The 11855-nt window shown below is 46.2% G+C and overlaps 1 long non-coding RNA gene across 1 annotated transcript; it reads left to right on the top strand.

Moving 5' to 3' along the window:
* The first annotated feature begins 270 nt into the window (after positions 1-270).
* Positions 271-4683, top strand: LOC309557018. The gene is made up of 2 exons (XR_014225363.1): positions 271-314; positions 4346-4683. It is a non-coding gene; the product is annotated as an uncharacterized lncRNA (long non-coding RNA).
* Positions 4684-11855: the final 7172 nt, after the last annotated feature.

The raw sequence follows: 11855 nt of genomic DNA, 5'->3' as shown, positions 1-11855 counted from the left end.
GTGACAACTTTGGGTCGCATAGCAGTGTGCGTTTTTCACCGCACAGAGTTGCCAAAGTCTCAGTGACAACTTAACGCCTGTTCTTCAAAGCGTTAGGTCCACTGTGCAAAAGGCTTTGCTACTGTGCGTGACACGCATCTGCTGTGCTGTATTCAGTGACAACTTTGGGTCTCATAGCAGTGTGCATTTTTCACCGCACAGAGTTGCCAAAGCCTCAGTGACAAATATGCCAGGTAGACCAAGGAAAGGCATACGTGGCCCTGCTGTGGAAAGGGGCACAGCTTCTAGGGTGTCTAGAGGCAGGGGTGGACGTGGTGGTCAGTCCTCAGCCAGGCCACCATTGTGATTGTTCTCCCACAGTGGCCAAGCTATACGTCCACAGTACGTACAGGAGGTGGTGCACTATATTACCAAACCCTCATCATCGGCATCATCTGCAACTACAGTGACCCAGGCAGAGAAAAGTGGTCAGTCTTCTGCAGTTGTCAGAACAAATACAGATGAGTCCATGTCCACCTCACGTCCTCCCTTAGACCCAACTTCAGACATGGCAGAGAAGTCAGCTGAGCTGTTTGACCACAGTGTCGGCCATCTACTCCAGCCTGATGCTCAGTCCTTTATGGAGTCTGATGTTCTGTCTGAGGTTGAGGAGGAGGCAGAGCAAGCAAGAGGGGAGAGCAGATGGCCCGCTCCATCTAAGGCTCCTCTTGTCTCCCGGGCCACGCCTGATGCTCAGTCCTTTATGGAGTCTGATGTTGGGTCTGAGGTTGAGGAGGAGGCAGAGCAAGCAAGAGGGGAGAGCAGATGGCCCACTTCATCTAAGGCCGCACCTGTTGTCTCCCGGGCCACTATACAAACCTCTTCTTGCTGGGCCTTTTTTGAGATATCTCATGCAGACCGAACAGTTGCGATCTGCAAGATTTGTCATAAGGGTATAAAACGTGGCAAAAATGTCAACCACCTGGGTACAAGCTGCCTAAACAGGCATTTGACAACCCACCACTTGGCCCGTTGGCAGGAGCATTTGAAGAACCCACAAAAGGGCCAAAGATCGGTCTGCCTCCTAGTCCTCCTCGCGCTCCTCCTCGTGCTCCACCTGCACATCAGTCTGTCCCTGCTATAGTCACTCGTCACCTGTTGGCAGCCTCCACTTACAGAGATGATGATATAGCAGGCAGTGTCGCATCTACCTCCAGCACACCACCAGCTGTAACATCTAGATGCCAAATTTCGATTCCACACATGCTGGAAGGAAAAAAAATGTATACTCCCCGCCACCCACATACCCAGCGTCTAAACAGTAGTTTGGCAAAACTACTGGCTCTGCAACTGTTACCATTTAACCTGGTAGAATCTTCTCCCTTTCGCGACTTTGCAAAATGTGCAGTTCCACAGTGGCAGGTGCCAAGTCGGCATTACTTTGCCCGTAAGGCCCTGCAATCCCTATACCAACATGTGGAAGGCAATGTAGTGTCGTCCCTGGCCAAGTCAGTCAGCCGTAAGATACACCTGACGGCTGACACTTGGTCAAGCAAACATGGACAGGGACAGTACATTTCTGTCACTGCTCATTGGGTGACACTGCTTTCCAGCGGATTGTAGCCAGAGCTCGGTGCTGCAGCCAGTATTGGCCCCACGTCTGCAAACAGCTGGTGGTGTCGCTGATCCGGGTAGATCGATAACTTCTACCCCCTCCTGCTCCTCCTCCTCATCCTCCTCCATGCCCTCCTCTGCAGCATGGTCCTTTGAATATGATGAGGTACCACGTAAGCGTTCAAAGGGCTATTCTATGTCTCAGGCCAAAAGGTGTCACGCAGTGCTGCAGCTTGTGTGTCTAGGGGACAGGCAGCACACTGCCCCTGAGATTCTTGGGGCTCTGCAGGCACAGGCCCAGAGGTGGTTGACACCACACCAGCTGCAGCCAGGAATGGTGGTTACCGATAATGGGTCAAACCTCCTGGCCACCCTTCGGCAGGGAAAGTTGACCCATGTGCCATGCCTGGCGCATGTCCTGAATCTCGTGGTACAGTGGTTTTTGAACTCGTACCCGGGAATGCAGGATGTGCTAAGGATGGCAAGAAGGGTGTGCAGTCACTTCAGGTGGTCGTACAGTGCCACTGCACGTTTGGCTGAAGTGTAGCGCAAGTTTCACCTGCCGGTACACCGCCTCGTCTGTGACATGCCCACCTTGGCTATGCTGCAGCGCCTGTACACGCAGCAGAGGGCCCTCAATGAATATCTCTGCGAGTACGGCACCAGCACTGGCTCAGCACGCCTGGGCTTCTTTTCGCCACGGCAGTGGCTTTTGATTAAGGATGCATGCGCTGTCCTCTCGCCATTTGAGGAGGCCACAAGGATGGTCAGCCGGGACAGCGCATGCATCAGTGACACCCTACCGGTACTGTTTTTGTTGGAGCACACTCTGTGTGGCATTATGGACAGGGCACTGGAGGCAGAGCAGTAGGAGGAAGAGGAGGACTTCCTTGCCTCTCAAGGCCCCCTTTATCCTGAGAATCCTGACCCCATTATGCCTAGCTCCCAGAGGCCTGAGCAGGATCCAGGGGTGGAAGAGGAGGAGGAGGAGGACGATTCTTCTGGAACTTTTGCAGGCTTTGAGGAGGAGGAGGAAGACATGCGGCAATCTGCAAGGCCTAGTTTGACTCCCTCGGGACACTTTGGAGTAGTACGTGGCTGGGAGGAGGAGGAGCACGTTCAAGATAATGTCGTTTTGAGTGACCCCGAGGAGTCAGCTTCTGAGGCCTTTGCTAATTTGCGATGCATGGCAAACATCATGCTTCAGAGCCCGCGAAAGGACCCCAGAATCAAGGCCATTAAAGAGACTGACCACAATTGGTTGGCCACCCTACTTGACCACCGGTACAAGTCAAAAGTCTCTGAGCTTTTCCCATCCACCCAGAGAGTCCACAGGATCAAATCCCTTGAGGACAGTCTCAAGAGGATTCTGGTGAACACGTTCCCCGACTCCCGTAGGGTACAGGGGCGGGGACAACCTACCATGGACTCTACTGCGGGTCACGAGAGGAGCGTTGGAGAAGGCGTGCGGTTGATGGATGCCTTTTGGTCTTTTTTTAGTCCTCACCGCCCAGGCCTCTCAGCTGCCACATCGCATCGACAGCGTCTGCATCACATGGTGGACGATTACGTGAGGGCACAAAGTGACACAGAGGGCTTTTCATGTGACGAATCAGATCCACTGGCATACTGGGTCTTAAAATTAGACCACTGGCCAGAACTGGGCCAGTATGCCATGGAGTTGTTGGCCTGCCCTGCTTCCAGTGTCCTATCGGAACGGGCATTCAGCGTAGCAGGAGGATTCGTCACAGACCATCGAACGAGACTCTCCACCGACTCAGTCGACCATTTGACATTCATTAAAATGAATCAGTCGTGGATATCAAGCTTTGATGCAGACCTTGTAGACTAGTCTATCGTTGCGATGTGGCTGCTGAGCCTCAGTTTAAGCCTGGACCATGGTGCCACCCTCCAACCCTGCTCTCATTCTGTTTAGGTTCACAGAACCTCATTTTAGTTATACCAAAAATACCATGTTTGCGCACCTGTTCCACAGGTGCACACCTTTATAATTTTTTGGCCTCCTTCAACACCAGCTCTTTGGGCTTACGGTGGGGAGGCTACGCTAAACAAAAAATACCATGTTTGCGCACCTGTTCCAAAGGTGCACGCTTTTATAATTTTTTGGCCTCCTTCAACACCAGCTCTTTGGGCTTATGGTGGGGAGGCTACGCTAAACAAAAAATACCATGTTTGCGCACCTGTTCCACAGGTGCACACCTTCATAATTTTTTGGCCTCCTTCAACACCAGCTATTTGGGTTTACTGTGGGGAGGCTACGCTAAACAAAAAATACCATGCTTGCGCACCTGTTCCACAGGTGCACACCTTCATAATTACACCAAAAATACCATGTTTGCGCACCTGTTCCACAGGTGCACACCTTCATAATTTTTACGCCTTCTTCAACAGCAGCTCTTTGGGCTTACAGTGGTATGGCTCCGCCAACACCCAAACAACAATTTTTGAGCACCTGTTTCACAGATGCATATCATTGCAATTTTTTCCTTACAAAGGCAATTATTGCCTTCACGACCAGCACTTTCATAGGGTTATGGTGTCAAGGCATCGTCGGCACCACCAAAGGCCCAATTTTTAAGCATCCTTTACTTCTATTCAAAGTCAAGAGACAACAGTATTCATCCAAAACATCTCTAATCTTGTTCACTGTGCACTACATTGTGGCCCCTACCCCTAACCCTAACCCTCAATGTATCCGTGCATATATGTCTGTTTCTTGCGAGAATTCAAGTTAAAGTGCACCAAACACCATTTTACATGAAATAAAGTGCATCTGCATACATCTTTTGACTTCTTGAAAACATTTGGTAATAGCCCCATTGTGAAAATACACCCGTTAATTATATGTACATTTAAAGAGACAGCACCTTTTAAAAAAAAAAACTCTAATCTTGTTCCCAGTGCACTGCATTATGTCCCCATCATACACATTGGCTGTGCAGTTGATTAGGAGCAAAAGAAAGGCGCGGTTAAGCAAAAAAGTCATTTTTGAAGGTTTGGCATGCTATAATTCTGGTTCTGGACATGCTACAGAGCTGAAACTTCACAGGTACACTTTTTAGACCCCCCCCCCCCCCCAAGACACTAAATCCAAAGACATTTTTTTTTTCAATAATTGGCTCTCTATCAAAAACGACAATTTTTAAGAACTTTTTTTTGTGTGATTAATAGTCCCTGGGGCATGACCCAGAACCCTAGGCACTTTTTAGGGGCATTTATTGGGTTTTAGGGCTTCAAAATGGTGTTTTTTGATTCCAGAAGTTCGGGTCCCATTGATTTCAATGGGGTTCTGGAATCCGAACCGAACTTTTGGGAAATTCAGGTGTTCTGGTCGAACCAAACTTTTCAAAAGTTCGATCATCCCTAGTAAACACAGCAAAATAGGCCAAATTTTTGCAGGACTAAAATACACTCTTAGAAAAGTAACACTTTTGTGGGCCTCTCACACTAGTAGTGGAGAGACATCTTCTGAGATGTTATCTCTGAAGTAGTTGGTTATAGAGGTATGAATATCGGTTAGGATATCATGTTTAACCAACAGTGATGAGTTCAATCTCCACGTGAACTCACCTCTGCAAGCCACATCTGTTTGGAGTGCTATAGAAACAGGTGCATGGTCCGAAAGAGAGATTATTCCTATGTCTGCCTTAATCAGTCTAGGGAGATCTCTTTGTGTTATGTAGATGTGATCTATACGAGTATAGTGTTTGTGCGGTGCCGAGTAAAAAGTATAATCCCTCTCAGAAGGGTTAATCGTTCTCCAAGCGTCCACAAGAGTTAGGGATCTAAGTTGCTCCCTGATTCTTTTAATGATTTTGTATGAGATACATGTTTTGCCTGACGAAGTGTCCTGCAGGGGGTCTAGGGGCATATTAAAATCTCCCCCCAGCAATATACAAACCTTTGCAAATTTTTTGAGTTCATCGATTATCAATGTGCAGAAAGTAATGTGCGCCTTGTTAGGGAAATAGACATTTGCCAGTGTAATTGGGTTTCCGTTCAGAGAACCAGTTAGGAACAGGTATCTCCCAGCTGGATCTGATAGTTGTTCGTTTAACACAAATTTACAATTTTTGTAAAATAGGATTGTTACTCCCTTGGTCTTAGCTTGGGGGTTCGTTGCATGAAATGCAGTGGGGAAGTATTTGTTAGTTAATTTAAGAATATATGAACTTCGGAAGTGTGTTTCACTTGTGCCTTAGATTTCTTTAATTCGTATAGTAAACGACTTCTTTTCTCCGGAGAGTTGAGGCTGTTCACATTATGTGAAATGAGGAAAGGCGATTTGCCTAAGTACGAATAGGCCATTTTGCGGGGGCAAGGGGCGGGGAGGGGGTCTAGTAAAGGTTAATTAGAAAGAAGAGAAAGAGACCGCATCTGGAGTATTCTGTCCAGTTCTGGTCGCCAGTCCTCAGGAGGGATGTGTTGGAGCTGGAGAGAGTCCAGAGAAGGGCAACTAAACTAATTAGGGGATTGGAGGACCTTGATTATGAAGAGCGTCTGCAATCGCTTGATTTATTCTCCCTGGGGAAGAGACGCCTGAGGGGGGACATGATAGCAATTTTTAAATATCTCAATGGGGATCTCAGCTTAGAAAAAAAGCTGTTTAGTCAAAGGGATTGCATGAGGACTCGGGGGCATACAATGCGATTAGAGGAGAAGCGTTTTAACCTCAGGCAACATGGGGGGTTCTTTACTGTTAGGGCTACAAGATTGTGGAATTCTCTACCACAAGAGGTGGTTTCTGCGGGTAGTATGGTGGCTTTCAAAAGACTATTGGACGTGCATCTCAAGGATCAGAACATTCAGGGGTATGAGAGATGATTACAGCCACACACACCTACACAGGTTGAACTGGATGGATATTGTCTTTATTCAACCTCACCTACTATGTAACTATGTAACTAAGAAAAAGAGACAATGTCGTTAATATTGGCCCCCTGAGTCTAAGCCGCCCAGGTGGTCAACACAGTAGATAGGAAATAGAGGCAGCCGTGGCACCCAGTCTTGAGTGGCCAGGCAACCAACTCCTATTTGGGGAGAGTCTGTTGGCGCGTTTCGAAATGGCGCTTACCAATAAGCAATTGAAAAATAAAGGTATATAATCGTCTAACAACCGGGGGGGACTTCCGGCGTTCCCTGCCTTGGAGTGGAGTCAAGACTTGGCTGCAACGGCTGCCTACCTCACCGATGTGTCTATGATGTGCTTGTTTTTCATCTATGCCAAGTGATTGCAAATATTTATGTTTTTTATATGAATAAACGGTCTTTACAATATTGCACTAGTGGAGGCTTTATTTGTTCTCCCACATGTACTGGAGTATCGGTGGATGAATGGTGAACCAGGAAGTGGATCCTATACTGGACCATTTACATGCAATTCCTGCTTATTCACGAGAGTGGGTAAGCATGGTGCTTTGGTGAGTTGCCATTTCTGCACTATTCCCGGCACTTGGTGGTGGAGATGGAGGTGATCCCTTCTACATTTCACTGTTACTGGGATTCCTGCTGGAACACACATCATTTCTCCTGAAGGACTGTGGGACATTCAGTGGATTTTTTACATTTTCTTTCACTGGGGTTGTCTGATCCTTTATGCCTGATTTATGATAATTCAAGATTGTCATTTTTTGCGCTACTAATGCATGTGAGGTATTGCCATGATCATTAGAGTTAGAGCAATAATTTGAGTCCTAGACTTCCTCTGTAACTCTAAGCTGGTAACCTGTAGAAATTTTTTAAAGTGTCCCCTTTGGGGATTTTTAGTACCAAATTTTGTCGCCATTCCGCGAGCATGCGCAATTTTGAAGCATGACATGTTGGGTATTTATTTACTTGGCGTAACATTATCTTTCACATTAGAGCAGAGGAGAACGTTGTCAAGATGCTTGCATCATGTGGAAAAAGTGTATTCTAGCAATCACTTCTCGTGGGATTTTATCTGGCAGATGAGGTGTTTTTGGGAGTCTGTGTGCCCTATCTACAATTAATTCTCCAGACGAGATATCTGGCAGCATAGTGGATATAAATTTCTGCACATATTGCTTTAACTCAGCAGGCAATATTGTTTCTGGAACCCGAACCCCCCTTAGCTTAACATTGTTTCTTCGCGACCTATCTTCTAGATCAGCTATTTTCCTCAGCTCCTCCTCCCGGTCATTGTGGGAGTCTACAAGTTCATTGTGAGCCACATAAAATTCCCCCATCTTGTTCTCTACATGGTTTACTCTGTCCCCTATGTCTGATATCTCAGTTTTCATCTGTGACATAAAGGAGATCATATCTCTGCAGAGTTCCCCTTAAAGACACTAACATGTCCTTCAGAGTAGTATCCGGAGTTATTAGAAAAGCATGTGCTCACCTGTGTCACGCAGGGGTGCAGAGTGGAGGTTTTTGGATTGTGAGCAGAGGGATCCAAGCTCCGTGCAGAGGGGGATGTAGAAAGTGGTCTCCACTGTGGGTCTTCTCTCTGTTTTTGCTTATGTGGAGAGCTGCTGACTGAGGATGCAAAAGAGCGAGATGAGGTGGCACCATCTTGGCCCGAGGAAAAGCCCACACTCTGAAAGAAATCAGTCAGCTTACAGGGGCCTTTCTGTCCCTTTCTTTTCCCCATGTTGTGGTTCCTTAAGGTGTTGATTTGTTGTCACAGCTAAATTAACGGGTCACCACTGATGTGAGCCGCTGTAATCAGCCTAATATTGGGATGGGTTTCGGGAGCTCTAGCAGACCGTGTCCATGCTCCTCGGCTGACAGTCACGCCCAGATGTATTTTGGATTTTATGACATATGTAATTTACTGTCTTGATATGTTGAAGACTGCTTTTCCTAAATGGACATCTACTGACTCCCTCCCGACACTGGAAGCCCTTGAGGTAGCCGTCATCCGGCTATAGCGGGTTGAAAGTGGTTAAGCAACTCTGATGTAAAAAAACAGATACATTGTAATTAATTGCTCAAAAAGATACACTAGATACAGAATCTACAAAAGATACACTACAAATAAACTAGCTTCACAGTAAAAAAGTTTATTACAACAAAGCTGTTTCTGCCAATCACCACAGGTTAGAAACTCAGCTAACATTTTGACAGCAGAACCTGGCAGCTAGGTGTCTATAGCCCCGTACACACGTACCGATCGTCGGCCGAACGATCGGCCGTCTTTTGTCTTAAGGGCTTAAGGATGATGTATGCCCTAGATCAGGGGTCCTCAAACTTTTTAAACAGGGGGCCAGTTCACTGTCCCTCAGACCATTGGAGGGCCGGACTATAGTTTAAAAAACTATTCCAAATGGCTATTAGTGAAAAAAAAAATATATATATATATATATACATACATACAGTACATACATACATATATACACACACACACACAGCGCTACAAAAACAATATACCAGCAATAACTTTGCCCGTACAGAGACATATAGACTGCACTGCCCATCAATGCAATCTGATCAGTGTCCATCAATGTAGCCTTACCAGTCCACATTATTTCAGCCTCACCAGTGCCCATGTTGGTGGAACTCTGCTTTTACACCAGGCTCACACTGGTGCGGTGCAGGAACCGGCTCTGTAATCGTACCGGTTCCCGCACCATATTTCCAGTTCACACTGCCCTGTGTGAACTCGCACAGGAATCTAATCGCATGGGTGATAAGACCCATATGATCCGATTCCACTGCAGGAAAAAAGAAGGCACGTGTGCCTTTTTTCTTTCGAATCGAATGCAAGTTCAGCCATACAAGCATATGGCTGAACTCGCACTGCTCAGAGATCGCAACAGTATGAACCGGGGCTTATACAGCACACAACATCATACAACTGAATAGCAATCAGAATATAAAATGCACTCACTGTCAATTAAATTGGGTTTTCTACTCCTCGGCTGTCTGTCACTGACTAGCAGGGGAGAACAGCAGGCAGCCCCTCTAGAGATCACAGCGATCACTTTACCACCCCTCTATCATTTACTTAGAGGTGCGTGTGCTGGGGATCTACATCCCCAGCACACAGGAATATCACTGGGGGTGGAGCCGAGGGGCAGGTGAGGGAACTGAGGGAGAGAGAGCCAGTAAAGCGTGGCCAGGGGAGGTCTGGCAGCCTTAGGTCTGGGGGGCAAACCCAGTCAAGTAGCCCATTGAACCATTTGTCAAACTGTTTGTTCTCTGCACTATGGGGCCTCAATAACCCTTAAATGCAGCTGCTCCTACCTATGTTATTACTAAATCAACTTTTCAACACAGCGCAAAAAAGGTGAAAATTAAAAAAGGTGAATAAATCAATATGCAAATACACAAAAAAATTATATCAAAAAAGATATTATGGGATATGAAAAACTCACTACAAAATTCTTAAAACATGTAATCAGTGACTTTTTTCAAGGTGTGATAAAGTGCTCAACAATAAGTTTGAAATAGGTACAAAAATATACTAATAACCCTAATTCCCAAAAAACTCCAAAAAAAAAAGCGTCCAGTGAAAGGTGCAACGTGCTCTGTGCTGTCTTCAAAGAACACAACTAGGTGCCACTCCGTGAGATGACGTGGGAATTAGGGTTATTAGTATATTTTTGCACCTATTTCAAACTTATTGTTGAGTACTTTATCACACCTTGAAAAAAGTCACTGATCACATGTGTTAATAATTTTGTAGTGAGTTTTTCATATCCCATAATATCTTTTTTGATATAATTTTTTTGTGTATTTGCATATTGATTTATTCACCTTTAATTTTCACTTTTTTTGTGCTGCATTGAACCCTTTGCCATCGCAGCCCATTTGGTGCCCATGGGATGTAGGGGTCATCTGGTGTGTCAGGGTCTGTCTCACCTCAGTCTTGATTGAACAACCTCTTCAGGGGGGGTGGGGGTTAGAGGCAAACTTCCTCCAAGCTGCCTCTGCTCTGTGCTGTGCTGTGATGCTCTGTGAAGTCTTCTGCTCTCTCTCTCCCACGAACGAGCGCCTGACGTTCACTGCCAATAAGTCAGCACGCAATTCACATCCAGCCGGCCCCTCCCACATGCCCTGGCTGCTTCCGAGTCCTGGAAGGTGGGAGTTGTAGTCCGGCTGCGCTGTTCGGTTCCTCTCACAGCCAGGAGCTTGATTGCGGCCGGACTACATTTCCCATGATCCAGCGCTTCAGCCGGCCAGCCAATCGGTAGCCGCTGCCCCCTCTCCCTCTGCCACCAATGACAGGCCGGCTGCCGGACCGTCCATCTCTAATGTTGAAAAAAAAAAAAGTGACGGGCAGCGGCGGCGAAAACACCCGGCGGGCCGGATAAACGTCTTTGGCGGGCCGCATGTGGCCCGCGGGCCGTAGTTTGAGGACCCCTGCCCTAGATCCTTAAATGGCTGATACAGTTTTGACTCTTCATACCATGCTCCTTTTTGGCTCCATACACACTAGATGCTCTAAAACCTCAAAAAGCAAAAAAAAAAAAAAAAAAAAAAACTGGAAAAAAATGCCAGCATTTTTGCAGTATTTAGGAGCATTTTCAAAAGTGTTTCGGAGCAGTAGCATTTTTGTTAGTGGGTAGCTGGACATCATGTCCTTAACAATGGATGACTCATCAGCTGTCAGCGGGGCTGAATGTAAAGAAAACAATAAAAAAATAATAAAAAATAAAACAAATTCTCCAAAAACATTGGACAATCCTAAATGAAGACCCCACGGTGAAGAATTTTGTATCAGATAACCCACAGGTCACATATAGAAAGGCCGGCTCACTCAAACAAAATTTAACACACAGTGAATATAAAGAACAAAGGAAGGATCCCTGCAAAGACCTGGGTACGTTTCCCATGTGGTACCTGCGCACAGTGCAGTGTGATAAAAAAATGTAAAAAGACCATTCTCCCAAATGGAGAAAACTTCAAACCTCGTCACTTTGTGAACTGTAAGACGAGAGGAGTTGTGTATCTTATGAGGTGCGAATGCGGATCTTATTATGTGGGCAAAACAAAACAAGAAATGGGCAAACGAATCAACAAGCATATCCACAGTATGGAGATATATAACTTCCACCTACCCCTGGGCAGATATGTTAAATATACTCATAAAAATAAAATGCCCAAAGTAACATTCATCGCCCTGTAAAGAGTGCATATAAAGCATAGAGGAGGCGACTGGAATAAGAAACTTTTGCAAATGGAAATGAGATGGATTAGGCGTTTACATGCCACAAAATTTCCAGGTCTAAATGAAACGGAGAGTTTAAGACCATTCCTTGAAGGTTTCGCGTCAG

Source organism: Pelophylax lessonae (genome assembly GCF_965119305.1).
Source record: "Pelophylax lessonae genome assembly, chromosome: 5".
Classification (NCBI taxonomy): domain Eukaryota; kingdom Metazoa; phylum Chordata; class Amphibia; order Anura; family Ranidae; genus Pelophylax; species Pelophylax lessonae.
Note: the sequence above shows the minus strand (reverse complement) of the source record. Positions and strands in the feature narration are given on the sequence as shown.